Below are 14,530 nucleotides of genomic sequence, written 5' to 3' on the forward strand. Positions count from 1 at the left end.
CATTTACCCTTAAATCCAGGGCTGATTTAGGATGTTCCCTAAATGGAGTTCTTTCTGTGTCCAGTGCTTGGATGGGTTCTTGGGGCAGAGGGCGGGGGCTGGGGGTCCAGCCGGCTCAGCAGGGTAGGGGTTGTCTCAGTGCTAATTTCCTTCAATGTCCTGGGACCAGGCAGCTCAATGCTGGATCCTCAGGCCCTTATGGCTCTCTGGGTGTCCCTCTGTGCCCCCTTGCTCTGATCTCCCATCTCTTTGCATATTTCCAGTTGCCTCCACGGCTACTAACTCTCCCAAACACAGCATCCTTCTAACAGTTCCCTGTAGGCCCAAGAGTCACCCTTCCCATTCCTGCGTCTTTACCCAGAAAAATCCATCACTCTCTTCTCTTTCATTGCTGAGGTTCCCAACGTCAGGATGACCTTGAAAATCACTAGCCCTGGAGACTCAGGCCCAGCTGGGGTCCTCACCTCCTCAGCCCTGAGCCACAGAAGCCCCTCCATTCTTGGCCATATCCAGGGCCCCAAATCCACCCCTTCTCAGGCATCCCCCATGCCTGAGACACCACTTTCAATGTGGGCTGCAGAATCAAGTTGATCCCTTGGCCCAGGGGACGGCAAGCTGGTTCTGTAAAGGGCCAGACAGGAAATATTTTTGGCTCTGTGGGCCCAGCGGTCACTGTGGAGACTACTCGATTCTGCCCTGTTGTATGAAAGCAGACAGTACGTGGGCAGGTATGACTGTGGTCCCACGAGACTTTATTAAATAGATACTCACGCCAATTCCATATAATTTTGCCGTTACACAAGAAAATTCTTCCAGTTTTTTCACCCATTTAAAAACCTAATAACCATCCTTAGTTTGCGCACTGTATAAAACAGGAAGAAGGCTAGATTTGGTCCACGGGCGATACGTGGCCGACCTCCGGCTCAGACCACTTTCTGGATACTCGGGGCAGGGCTGCTCCTCGCTACCCAAATCCCCTCCGGGCCCACCTCTGGGGAAGCCTTGTGGCCTCCCCAGGTCGAGGGGGCGTCTCTCGCTGTCTTAACCACTGAGTCCTGTCTGAACACACAAGGCACATTATGACGCTTGACAACCAATGTTCGAAGTTTAAAATAAATCACACTGGAACCTACACATCAAAATATGTGTTTTCCTTCCAATTAATCATCTGGCAAAGCTATATTCTTTTATTCTAATGATGACTTCACTCCATTGTCTGTCCATTCTAAATATTTTTAGAATTCAAGAATCATTCCAGAATTACAAGATCAGTTAATGAGCTATACAAGAAAAAGAATTCCCTTCTCCAGACCAGCACTGCCCAGAAGACATACAATGAGAGCCTCATATGCAATTTTAAGTTTCCTTGTAGCCGCATTCTTAAAAAGTAAAAAAGAAATGGGGGAAATTCATTTTAATAGAATATTTTTAGTCAAGCCACTATATCCCCTATAGTATCATTTCAGCATGTAATCAGCATGGAAAAATTACTCGTGAGCTATTGTACATTATTTATATCTCCAGAGTCTGGTGTACGTTTTGCACTTAAGCACACCTCAGTTCACATCAGCCACCTTCCAGGTGCTTAGTGGCCTCCTGGGGCCCGTGGCCTCCTGCTGGGTGAGGCTGGGGCAGGTCTGGAGCCCCACCTCCTTCTGGGCCTCAAATGGTATTACTTAGTTTAATCGCCCTAACCTCCAGAGCGTGCTGCAAACAAGGCTCAGCTGAGTCCAAAAACCGCACCATCTTTAAGCTAAGACGGTTTGCCACCACTGAGGATAATCAAAAGAATGTGCTGGAAGCTCTGAAGGAGATTCCAAAATACAAGTGTTCACAATATAGCGTTTGCCCCACATCGGCTGTGAAACCCCACTGCAGCTCTGGAAGGTACATCCTAGAAGCGCAGTTTTGCAAACGAGAAAACAGGGGCCGCACACCCCAAGTCAGCCAGTGAGCGGACACACCTGAACATGAGACCTTTGTCTTCTGTGCGTGGAATTCTGGCTCCTCCCCCTGCCCCTGTAACCTGGGTGAGCAAGGACTATCCCCCAGTTCCACCCCCAGGTTGTTCAGTGCGGGAGACAACGTGCCTCTGGGTAGATCTAGCACGTCTGTTAAACATTAGCCACGAATATTTACTCTCTTCAGACAATGCTCATTTATTTTTTCAATGTATTTGTTCCTTTGTGAGCCTATTTCATCTCAACTAAAACTGGTTCCCGACCTCTGCTCTCTGTCAAACTAGGAGTGGAGAATCCTTGCCCTATTTTTTAAAAGCTTTTTCTTTTTTTAGATTACGAAACGTGTTCAGAGAAGTACAAAGAATACATGTCCCTTAACTCACAGCATCCAAAAATAATCTGTGTATTTTCTACTATCTTCTGTGTCTATCTTAACAGAACAAAACCACCCACTGGAATTATACCATACCATTCTTTCAGTTATAACATACATATATTTTCCCATGTGCTATAGGTTGAAATGTGTCCTCTCCAAATTCTTATGTTAAAGTTCTCACCCCCACACCTCATAATTCAACCTTATTTGAAAGTAGCTTCTATACAGATGTAATCAAGTCAGAATTAGGTCATTAGGGTGGGCCCTAATCCAGTGACTGGTATCCTTTAAAAAGAGGGAGTTTGGAGATAGACACTGGTGTACAAGGAGAATGCAATGTGAACATGAAGACAGCCATCTACAAGCCAAGAAGAGAGGCCTCAGAAGGAACCAACCCTTCGACACCAAGATCTCAGGTTTCCAGCCTCCAACACTGTGAGAAAATTAATTTCTGTTGCTTAAGCCACCCAGTTTGTGGTACTTTTTATGGCAGCCACAGAATACTAATATACCACATTATTAACTAATTTAAAAATTCAAAATGTCAACCCTCCATCTTGATAGCTATAAATATATAACAAGGATGCACCATTCTTGAGCCAGCCACCATCATTAGATATTTGGTTTCCAAATAGTGGCTACTTAAATAATAAACTTTACATTTTATACATAAATGTGTACCTGTATCCTCACTATTTCCTTAGGACAATTTCTGGGATTCCTGACTATTTCCTTAGGAGGAAAAACTGGACCCCTGACATAATGTCCAATGGATTTCCAAAAAGGTATCAGAGTTTTAGGGATTTGAATCTTTGCTAATTTGGTCATTGGAAAATGGTTTTCTGATCATCAGTTCACTTGAGCAGTTTCTCCTATGTTTATTAAACATTTGTGAATTGTCTGTTGGTGTACTTTGCCAATTTTTCTGCTGGGGTGTCAGAATTCTTATTGATATGAAAGAACTCTTTATATAGCAAAGATCTTAATCCTTTGCTATAGTTGCTGCATGTATGTTTTTCCTAATTTGTTATTTGCCTCTTAATTGTATTACTCATTTTGAAATACAGAGGTTTTAAACTTCTAGGCAAATTGATGATAACTTTTCCTTAGTGATTTCTTTTTATCACTTTTACACTTTGTATCATTCGTCTCAAGCCAAAGATCCAGTCATCACTGGCTTATATTTTCATCTAATTTTCTTATGATGTCCATTTTCAATGAACTACTTTTGATATTTCAAAAAGCCTAATTCAAAGTATACATTTACCTGAAAAGGCCGCACATGTTAACTATTCACCAGCTCACTGAATGAGTGTTCATGTTGTTTTTATCGCTATTTCCTGTTTTTACTGTGTACTGTTACTTGATAAAAATAGGGACATCAATATAGCTTAATAAAGCTGGGGTGCGTGTCATGTAAAATCTTACGGGAAATTTAAAAGGAGGGGGCCCTTAGCAATGACCCAGAGACCTGTGTGGCCTGGTCCATGCTCTGGTCTGCACCCTCTCGTCTTCTCCCACGTTGCACACGTGATGGACAAACATGGTTGTCACACTACCTACACGCTCCAGTGAGAATCACTCTCATTACAGGCCGGCTTGTACTGTAAACCGGGCTCTGCTCGTCGGCAGCTGAGATGGTGACTGAGCCCAGGCAGAGCTGCCCTCCTCAGGCCCCAGCCGTTCCAGGGGCCCACCGGCCACAGCTTCCTCATTTGAGCCAAAGGAAGGAGCCTAGAGCAAGCTCTCCAAACACACCCTCCCTGCCTGCATCCTCAACCCCTGCAGTACTTTCCCCTTGAATCCCCCTTACTGCCTTATTTTGCTTCTGTTTAAAGAGATGGCTTGTTGCTATTTACAACGCAAGGCCCGTGGGTCCAGAATGCCTCACACTCAGCGGGTCCTGCCAGGGGCCCCTCACCTCCGTCCCGGTGGGGAGCGACGATCACCTGTCGTCCTCTTTACCACGTGGGACCGCAGTCCCCCCCAACACAGCCCCCAGCTCCACCAGCACAGCTCGCGTCCTGTAGCTGACCACCGTGGGGAAGGCGACGCGCTGCGAGTCAGCAGAGGCTGGGTTCCTTGCTCAGTGTGAATTTCTATTCGGCTCCCAGCATCCGATTGGCAGCGTCCTAATCTGGCAGTTCTACCCGAGTCCTCCAGCTGGTGAACATAAATCTGAGTTTACCCCCCACCCTGTCAGAAGAAAGGGAAGGAAAAGAATCCCAAAGGGCACAGTTGCTGCCAGGCCACCTCCCAGATGAGAATGGAGGCCCCCCCCGCCCAAAGCCCAAGACAATGCCCTTGGGGTGCAGTTGCCCCACATCAAGCAGGGCCCGCTAAAAAAGCACAGCTCGACTGAAACAGCACTGGTGCCCAGAGGCTCTAAGGTCATCTGATTCAGTGCTTCTCCAAACCAGGGGGCTTTAAGAAACTCATTGGGCAAATCCCTACACTCTGACCCAGCAGGTCTGGGGGAGAGGGGCGCCCAGGTGACACATCCCCATTTGAGATGGGGAACCATTCACCTACTGCTCCCCTCCACCCCCAGAGGAAGGTGGAGAATTGGGCTCTGACAGAAGGTAGACCAGCCCCTCTGACGCTCAGGCTGTGCTGTTATCAGCACAAATTAATGACATGTCAGTGGCTGCCCAGGGCCACCCCCCTCTGCATCCCCTGGTTTGTCACCAGTTGGGTGTTAAACAGGATGAAGGGGTGGGTGCTGGGTGGTTCCAAGGCTGCAGAAGGCCTCTCCTCACCGGCAGCCCAGGGCCTATCTGTCACCTGGTTAATAAACATGGCTCTAGCCCACGTGTCACCCGGAGTAGAGGAACGTGCAGCTGTGTCCAGGGACGTGGACTGGAAGCAGATCTGGAGAACTGCCTGCAGAGACACCCCGAGCGGAGGCCCCTGGGCTTCAGTGCTCGCTGGTCTGGCAACGAGACTTGACTAATCGTGATCTGGCCCAGGGCAGCTCTCTGTGTACCTGCCTGTCCTTCAGGGCTGTTCCAACGAACCCGGGATGGTGGGAAGGTTAATGGTCAGTCATGGGGCTCCTTCTTCACAGATAAGCCACAGATGTGCAGAGACAGCGCCCAGCTCCCCTAGGGTCTCTAGATCCACCTGACCAAAACCCCGTCTTGGGAAGCAACGGGCCCCTCTATACTATCATTTAAGTCATCCTCCTAGATTTCTAAGGTCTAGCCGTCCTGGACCTTCACTGCCCACTGCTGGGATCATTCCCTGTGTGCTGACCACTGCCTTGCTGAAGCTGCGTCCGGAGCAGAGCACAGGTCTGGGCTTCCGATGGGCAGTAGCTTGGGCGGAGAGGAAGGCCAGAGGCTGGGGGAGGGCTGGGGAGGGGATTCGGTGGAGCAGGGTAGCGGCGAGGAGGGCCGGCCCCCAGCACCTGCTCCCCTCACTTCCCTGACCAGCTGCATCCCCTGCGGAGCCCAAATTGCATCCCTCTCCAGCCCCTCTGTTGGCTGGCTCTCGGGCTTCAACGCTTTGCCTTAGAGGGGAAAGGTCTTGGCCTTGGGGCCCCAGGCCCCTCCTCCATCCAACCCTGCCTTCACGCCCCACCTACAGGCTCCCGTGGGCACCCTCTGCACATGCGCCCCCCTCTCCTGACCCTGAGGCTATGTCCTAACTGGGCGCTCCCACAGGATTTAACAGGCTGGGGGCAGGGCAGGGGGTGGGGCCAGAGAAATAGGGGCAGCCTGGGAGGGGCACCCTGTCTCCTCCAGGGCACTTGTGGGCTCTGTGGGGGGAATGTGACTGCTCCACAGCAGGGTCCACATCACAGCCTGCAGGAGGCGCAGCTGGAAGGTTTCTGGGGAGCACTACATGAGGGGCAGGGCTCCGAAGGAAACTGGAGGCGATCCTTAAAGGATATCAGGGCTGGGGCTCAGGCCAAGGAAGTGGGTGATGTCCAGGCACAGAGGCGGGCTGATGCCTCCAAGGGGCACGTAAAACGGAGGGGAGACTGGTAGGGAGGGCGGCAGAGCTAATCAAGGGCCTGGCGCCTGCACCGCGGGCTGGGATGACAGGGGCTGTCTGGAAGACGCCACCAGGAAAAGCAGCAGCAGGTGCACAGGGAAAGCTCCCAGCCAGAGGAGCAGGCCCAGGTGGAGAGGAGGGAAGAGTCCTGGGAACGGATGGGGTGATGGCCGCGCAAGGATGAGAATGCATTTAATGCCGTAGAACTGTGCACTTCAAAGGGGTCAATATTCAAAATCTGCTGTGTGTACTTTACCACAATGAAAAAATAATAATAGTGGAACTTGGAGAGGGTATATGGACTCTCCATACTTCCTGCTCATTTTCTGGTAAACCTAAAACTGTCCTGAAAAATAAAATATATTAATTTTTTAAAAAGACGCTTGGGACCAGGAAGCTTGCACCCAAAGAGGCCAGGCTGAGGTGGAATCGTGTGGATGGAGGCAAGGAAAAGGACAGGGAGCTCGAGGCCGGCAACAAAGGGAGCTCTGGTCCCCGCACTGCCAGCAGGCTGCCAGCAGCAATGCCAGGGCCTGGCAAAGACCAAACAACCTGATGGGAGATCTTCCTAATGTCCTTGAATCCATAAGACGCATGACCTTGAATGGTTCTTGATCCGACGTGCAGAGCAGTTTACACCCATTATCTTAGGGACCCGGTGTCCTGCAGGGAACAAAGATCCCCACCTCCCTGGGAGACCAAAAAACTGTGCTCCAGAAAGGCTGCCGGGTACAGAATCCAGAGCAAGCAGAACACCCAGGTCCCCTTCACAGGTCTAGGGCCTTTCTAAGGGCCAGACTTATTCTCCTTATTACCCAGATAGAGTAGGGGACCAGGGTACATAGCACAATCTTTAAATGCCATCAGCAGAGATCCTAAAACACACAAAACCAGTGAAGCCTGTAGCCAGAAACAGCTATCTGACTTTTCACATCGCTAGTAAGGACTTAGAGTTAATTGAAATCAAAAGAGCAGCTCGAGATGCTCAAAGCACTTTGTACGAATATTATAAATCCTCTCCCCAAATTCTGAGAGATGAAGGTGGATAGAGAAACAGCTCCAGGTAGATCAGTGACAATGATTAAAAAAACCTCATTCTCCTCGAATGCGTTCACTTAATATCATTGCTTTAAAATGGTTATGTCTCCATCAATATTGTTGATTTTAGATTATAAGTTCCTGAGTCCAAGATATCTCTGAGAAGATCTTTTTATGAAGGGCCTACCAGAATGCCATTTTCAGTAGAGTTCCAAATGCCATGTTTTTGTTGATGGAAAGGAGAACGATGCCAACCTGGCAGTTGGCACAAGGAATACAGAGATGGAGTCAGGCCAAGATCTGGAATGTGCATTAGCTTGGGTGTACAAAAAAAAAGGGCAATGATTTTAAAAGGTATAAAATAAAAATGCCAGTGCTGGCTTTTAACCATCTCTGATCGATACCTGATTACAAGTTGAATTTTGTGCTGCTCTGAGCTGTCAGGGACCACCGACATTTTTGCAAAATAGGCTATTGTGTAATTCAAAGGAAAGATCAACTTGGCCTCCCCCCAGAAAAAGCACACACCCTCATAAAACAAAAGACTCTCTGCAGAAACTCCCTGACTAGGGAGTCATTCCTTCCTATTAACCTGCAAGTCTTTAAGAATCAGAACGCCTCTGAGGACTGTTCTTGGCGCTCTGTCGTTCGCAGCAGTAAGTCACACTGGCGATGAAAGCAGCTCAGGTTTGCTTCCAGGAGGAGGGGCTTTGGTGGTGGTTGCAGGAGGAAGATGTCAGAAACGGCAGTAGCCCCAAGAGAAGTAGCTGGGGCTGGGAAGGGTAGCAGATTTCTTCTTTCACAGCCCTGTTCAGAACTGGCCCTGCTGCTGGGTTGGAGCCAGTGGGCAGCAGCAGGCCTGCTGTTAACCACACACGTTCCCTCCTCCCTCCCCCTGGGGACCACTTGGCCACTGACACTTGGCCCAGAGGCAGTGAGGGGTGGGGCTCTCCTCTAGCTTATGTTTCCAGGGATGAAGTTAAGGCATCTATTACCCAAAATTCGTCCCCAAGATTTGGTGATTTATATCCAGGGAAAGAGAGTCCTCCTAGACAGACAGGCAAAGTCACCAAAAGCCAGAAATGAGCAAAACACGGATGAAGAAATGACACCCTTTAGAAGAGACACAAGTCTCCCCTCCCGCTTCCTTCACAAAGCACTTCTATCTCGAGTGTATTGGTTTCCCATGGCTGCCGAAACAAGTCACCATAAAAACAGGGACTTAAAACAACGGTGTATTATCTGGCAATTCCAGAGGCCAGAAGTCAACCCAGGTCTCACTGGGCTAAACTCAGGTGTCAGCAGGGCTGTGTTCCTTCCTAAGGCTCCAGGGAACAGTCTGTCTTCCTGCCTTTTCCAGCTTCTGGAACCCGCACAGATCCCTTGGCTCGTGGCCCCTTCCTCCTCCTTCAAGGACGGCAATGTGAGTGGAGTCCTTCTCATAGGGCATCACTCTGACACTGACTCTGGGCCCCCCTTCCACTTTCAAGGACCCTGGGATGACATGGTCCCACTGGATAATCCAGGACAATCTCCCCACCTCAGAGTCACCAGATTGGCAACCTTAATTCCATCTGCGACTTTAATCCCCGTTGCCACGTGACCTAATACAGTCACAGGTTCCCAGAACTAGGAAGAGACATCTGTGGGGACTATTCTGCCGACCACACTACACCTGTGGTAGGGTGGGCTTTCTACCTCCATTGACTATCAAACCCCCATTCAGAGCCACTACCCAGGCCTAGACCCTGCAGAGGGGAGACCTGGCTTCCGTGTCTCTGAGGGGGCAGCAGGACAGAGAAAAGCTGCACACAGACCAGTGCCAGAGCCTTGGTTCCTGTGCTGGAGGCTCCATCAATTCCCAAACGGGAAAACAAATAGAGCAAAGGTGCAAACGTCTCTTGAACCTTCCTAGTGAGACCAAAGAAACAGGGCAGCCTGGAGCCAGTAGCAGAAACGCTCTGCCCAGACTTCTCCCATTCACTGTTCTGTACTGTGTGCCTGCCTCGGGGCCGCCCTGGGTCAGCAGGACAGGTGCGGTCCTAGCAGCTCACAAGCTGGCAGTTCCTACACGCCTGAGGGTCGCAGCCCACACCCACCGTGACAGCTGTTTGCAGCAGCTAGGGGGAGGCAGGTAGGGAGTGGGGCCACTGCAACCTTAGGGGGACGTGTCATGGGGCAAAGCCCACAGGTGATTCTTCCCCTGGCCTTGTCACTGTCATACTGCTCAGGAGCAAAATGCCCTGAGCTCTGGTCACCTGCCATGTGGCTGGGAGAAACCGGTTCACCTGCTTTGCCCTCAAAGCCCAATCAACAGAGTTGGGACAAGGCAATGCCATCTTAAACACAAGCCAGACACACGCAAACAAGGATCGTTTTCCTCCCACAAAACATCTCTGCTAACACACCTGGCAGGAGGCCCCAGCTCTCTCTACCGCCCCAGAACCAGGCACATGCACCATAGTCTTTTTGGGAACCCCGAGATTTGAGGTTCACTGGGTGATATAAATCCTGCAGATCAGGAACCCCGTTCTTAGGGAAAGGTGGGTCTCCTTCAGTCTCATTACCCAGATAAGACACCTGTGAGATGATATCACCCCTCCTCTCAGTTGTATTTAACTTCAAATTATGGGATTATTGCAGAAGAGAAATACATTTGCTGCACATGCATTCAGGATTCACAAGAAAAAGATTGTGGCCCAAAGATAGGGCTGCTGTGGGTGGGGCCTCTGTGTAGAAATGAGGACCAAAACAATCGACTTGCAGTTAAATTGAAGGAATGACGCTTAGGGCATCAACTCCAGAGCCAGAGGCTTGGGCTAATTGCCATAAGGAAAAAGGACCTTCAGGAGGCCGTAACTGGAGAAGACAGCTTCAGAAACGAGGGTGAGGGGAGGTCTGGTGGCCTGCTTAGCTGTGACTTTCCTCTTCCAACTGTCCAGTTGTCACTTCAATTGTTACCACTGCCTGGAAAGTCCCAAAGCCTCTGCCTCTCCCGAGAGAAACCATCTGCTGCCTGTGCCCCTCGACAGCACCCCCCCCCAACACCATTTCCCTCAAAGAGCCAAGGAAGGGGGCCTGCAAGAAGAAACAGACTTAAAGATGAGTCAGGATTGAGGACCAAGGAAGGACTATACCCAAAAGGCAAGGATAAGTGCAAATCCAGCCAGGAAAGCAATGACCAACCCCACAGAGGATGAGGTGCATCTGACTTCTGTACTGTGCCTGTTAACTTTAACACACAGAGTTTCTCACTATCTGTGGCAAAGGAGTAGCTAACGTACCACAAAACAGGGATCAAACTGGGGGGAAATGTACTGACAACACCCCTGGAATGCAACACAACCGATCTTGCCCAGGGAAAGCATTTTAGCTACAGAAATTGAAAAATGAAAGGGTGTCCAATGCCATCTGTTAAGTATGCGCTTTGCTCCGATTCCAACACCGGAAAGTGTAAAGACCAATTTATCAGACTGTTGAAATCAGGATCAGGGTCATTCAGTGGAAAACCAGCATACACAACAAGGTGTGCAAGCAGGTGCGGACACAGGCTCGGGGTGCACCCATGTTATGGTGGTTTCTTTAGGAGCCAATCCAGAAAGAGCATGGAAAAGACACAGCCACATCTCTATATGTGGTCAGGTGAGTCCATACAGATGATTCCTCATCTTGTACATCAACTCTAAACACCTGCTCAGACTCGCCGCCCAAGGCTCAGGCAGAGAAGGGCGTGCCATTCAGACTGGATAATGAATTTGGGTTTTCTGTTCTCTCCTTGTGCTAGCTGTATGACTGAAGCTACCGCAGGCAGACGTCGAACTCAGTTGCAAGTGACCTGATTTCTCTCCTCTCTGAGGATGTCTTTATCAGTTCAGGAGATTGGAGTAAAGGACATGCTTCAGATCAGATATCATCAGACAGCTCATCAAAGCAGATTCATTAGAGATGCCAGACCAGGTGCCCAAAGGGTATGTGGGTGGTCGGTAGCATCAAAACCAACAGCACCGAATTGAATGGGAAAAGATTTCCTATATTATTGCTCCAATTTTTTTTTTTTTTTTTGGAGCAGAAAGTATGTGCCTTCTTTTCTGTGCATTGGCCTCATCTATTGTATCTGTATTAGATTGTATTCATCAACCTAATACAGCTACAACAGAACAATGTACAATACAATGTACACCAATAAAACCACTGCTCCACTCCACTCCACTCCACTGCTACAAATCCATCATGTTTAAAGCCATCCTCCCCAACTGTACCACTGTACGAAATTAATTCACTAATCTTACAGGAGAGGATTCAGGCCTGTAAATAACAAAATTGGGGACCCTCAGCCAGATGTGAGGGACAAGTTAAAATCTTTATTCCAGATTTGTGTTGCCAGGCAACCTGATCATCTTGGTCCCTGGGCAGCCCACAGGGACTCAGCACCCCACAAAGTTACAAAGATAAGAATGTAGGGCTTCCCTGGCGGTGCAGTGGTTGAGAGTCCGCCTGCCGATGCAGGGGACACAGGTTCGTGCCCTGGTCCGGGAAGAGCCACAGCGGAGTGGCTAGGCCCGTGAGCCATGGCCGCTGAGCCTGCGTGTCTGGAGCCTGTGCTCCGCAACGGGAGAGGCCATAACAGTGCGAGGCCTGCGTACCGCAAAAAAAAAAAAAAAAAGTAAATATACCTAAATGGAGAATTCCACTTCTGCTTATGATTAGCTTTCCATCTGATGGCCCACATACACATGGAAACAAAACCAAACATTTTTACCAATCTAGTTAAATGTGAAAAATCCAAATGATGGTCATTAATAATAATTAAAAATTTATAGTACCAAGCACTTCAAATGTGCCAGGCACTAGGTATTTTAGATAATTGTTGCAATAGAACTTTGTGGTAGGTGGTATTACCCCCATTTCACAGATGCAGAAAACAAGGCACAGAGGTATTAAGTCAGTACTATGTACCAGGGTTGGTATTTGAACCCAGCAGTCTACATTTGGAGGCCATTTTTTAACCAGTGCACTGAGCTACCCAAAGCCCGAGGCAGGGAGACCAGCACATTTGTAGGTAGGGTTCTGCAAACCCAGTAGCTGTCTTCTCAGATGCCTTTACACTGAGGCCTAGGGAGCTCTTTACAGACTAAACTGAACTGATATTAGCAGCTAGTGGTGACATGGATTAGTCCCCACTCTCTTGCATGTTTATGAATCACTTGGCAGAGTGAACCATGTTATTTGTCTGCAAAAAGGGGGGCAGGGAGAGTGTGTGCATGTGAATCATAGGGTCCAGTTACAAGAGGGGAGGCACTGTGCTACAATGGTTTTCTGGAGCTGGAGCATCCTGGGCCCAAGGCCTCTATTACTCTCACTCCTGGATGTGTGAACTTGGGGAATTTACTTTAAGTGTCAGTGTTCCCACCTGTAAAATGGGGATAACCTCAGTACTGACTTTATGGGTTTGTTTAGTGGGTTCAGTGAATTCATGCATGATAATCAGAAGCTATTTACACAACAATTATCATGTCTGAAGGATTAAAAAATTCCACTGATAAGAACTTTCCTTAGTCATATTCTGAGACTGCTCACCATAAACACTCCACAAGCCAAGCGTACTCAGCAGAGAACGAGTCTCCGAATACCAACAATGAATAGCCATGAACAAGCTTCACAGTTAATACTAAAATGCATTCCTAACCTTAATAATTCTTTCTTTGCAAAAGTTTTCCTGGTTCTTAAAAGTGTTTAATGTTTGCTAATCAATTAAACATTAATGTTTCTAATGAGGAATTTCTAAAACTAACACACAGATTTTTTAAAAGTTCTCTAATCAATCTCTGACAGACTTAGAATGGAATTCACGAAACTGGGCCTTTGCACCTGCCCTTTGATAATATGCTCCATCACATGGCCGTTTTTTGAGAACCATTTCCCTCTTCTTTCCAAATTAAAGAATTGGTGCCTGCAGGTGGTAAAGAAAGGTCGGTGGGACCAGTCACAGGGGCTGGCCAACCAACCCAGCTTCTCCTATGAACTTGAGGAGGCAGTAAAACAAACTTTACGGTAAGGAAAGTGAACGTATTATGTCGTTTTCTATTTCTGAATAGAATCTGAACTAGATTGTGGCCAACATATGACACCAACTTCCGAGTGTGGGAATAACAGGATTTCAAGATTCACCGCTTCTGGCAGCGTTTCTTGGGTTATATTTAGCAATCTTAAATTGCCTATTTTTTTTTCCTTTTTCTTTTCTTTCTTTCTTTTTTTTTTTTAAAGAAAAGAACAGGAGGAAGAGACCGGGCCTAAAGGAAGTGAGTTTCCTGACATGCGGCTCTTAAACAGTCGAACCACCCACCCTAAGGCCGGGAATGGTAAGCGCGCGCGCTGTGCGGGTGGAATGCACACTTTAGGGGGCTGTGTCGGCGAACGGCGGGCCCCTACAACTTCTCATTCGCGTGCTCTGACGACCAGCCAGACAAAGACCGCAAGTTCTCCGGCCCAAAGCTCCAGACAGGCAGACACCGAATCTTCCCGAAGTAGGCCCACTCCCGGCCCCAGGGGCCCGCATCCGCCGCGGAGAGGGGGCCCAGGGATCTCTCCGCGTGATCCGGCGTGCTCCTGCCCGCCCGGCTCCTGCTCCGGCCCTGCACCTCTCTGGGCTGCGGCCAGACCCCGGCCCCTCCCGGGCCCCGCGGCTGCAGGCCCACGCGCCCCACGCGCCCCCACCCCGTCCGGCGGAGGGGATGTGCCCGGTCCCCCGCGGGCCCCTTAGACCCCGCCCCCGCGGCCCCCGGCCTGCCCCAGATACCCACCCGGGTCCCGCACCGGGGGCCGGATTCGCGCCGGCTCCCGGAGCCGCCGCCGCCGCCACTGCCGCCGCCGCCTGTGAGGAGCGTTGGGGCGGGGACGCGAGGCGAGGCCCGGCCCCCGGCACGCCCCCCGGGCCAACCCGGCCCCCGGCCCAATCAGGCCAGCCCCCCAACCCCCAGGTCCCAAACGGGCTCCAACCCGGCCGCGGAACTGCCTAAGTCACCTTCCGCCCTCCGACCCCAGGATCCGGCCCGGCCGTCCGCATCCCGTTTCGGGCCTCGTTGCCCGCCTGGGACTCCGGCCCCAGGACTTTGCCCCGGAAGGAAGCCCCGAGCCCCCAGAGTGAAGGCAGAACCCC

General features: G+C 49.9%; 2 protein-coding genes across 9 annotated transcripts in view; one reads left to right on the forward strand and one right to left on the reverse strand.

The window, feature by feature from the left end:
• Window positions 1-14,530, reverse strand: part of TBC1D16 (TBC1 domain family member 16) — an 87,136-nt gene that overhangs the window by 71,719 nt on the left and 887 nt on the right. For 2 of the 7 annotated variants that reach the window (XM_030837911.2, XM_060291021.1), the window contains exon 1: window positions 14,175-14,245. The exons of 2 other annotated variants lie outside the window; for them this stretch is intronic. The gene's annotated coding sequence lies outside the window, so the exon portion shown is untranslated. Of the gene's footprint in view, window positions 1-4,258; window positions 4,462-14,174; window positions 14,246-14,395; window positions 14,411-14,530 lie in introns of those variants that run through there. 3 more of the 7 variants (XM_060291025.1, XM_030837910.2, XM_060291023.1) reach the window with 3 other exon arrangements.
• Window positions 13,501-14,530, forward strand: part of CCDC40 (coiled-coil domain 40 molecular ruler complex subunit) — a 44,054-nt gene continuing 43,024 nt past the window's right edge. For both annotated transcript variants that reach the window (XM_060291017.1, XM_060291018.1), the window contains exon 1: window positions 13,501-13,733. The gene's annotated coding sequence lies outside the window, so the exon portion shown is untranslated. The remainder of the gene's footprint in view (window positions 13,734-14,530) is intronic.

The sequence above is a fragment of the Globicephala melas genome, chromosome 20, assembly GCF_963455315.2.
Source record: "Globicephala melas chromosome 20, mGloMel1.2, whole genome shotgun sequence".
Taxonomy (NCBI): domain Eukaryota; kingdom Metazoa; phylum Chordata; class Mammalia; order Artiodactyla; family Delphinidae; genus Globicephala; species Globicephala melas.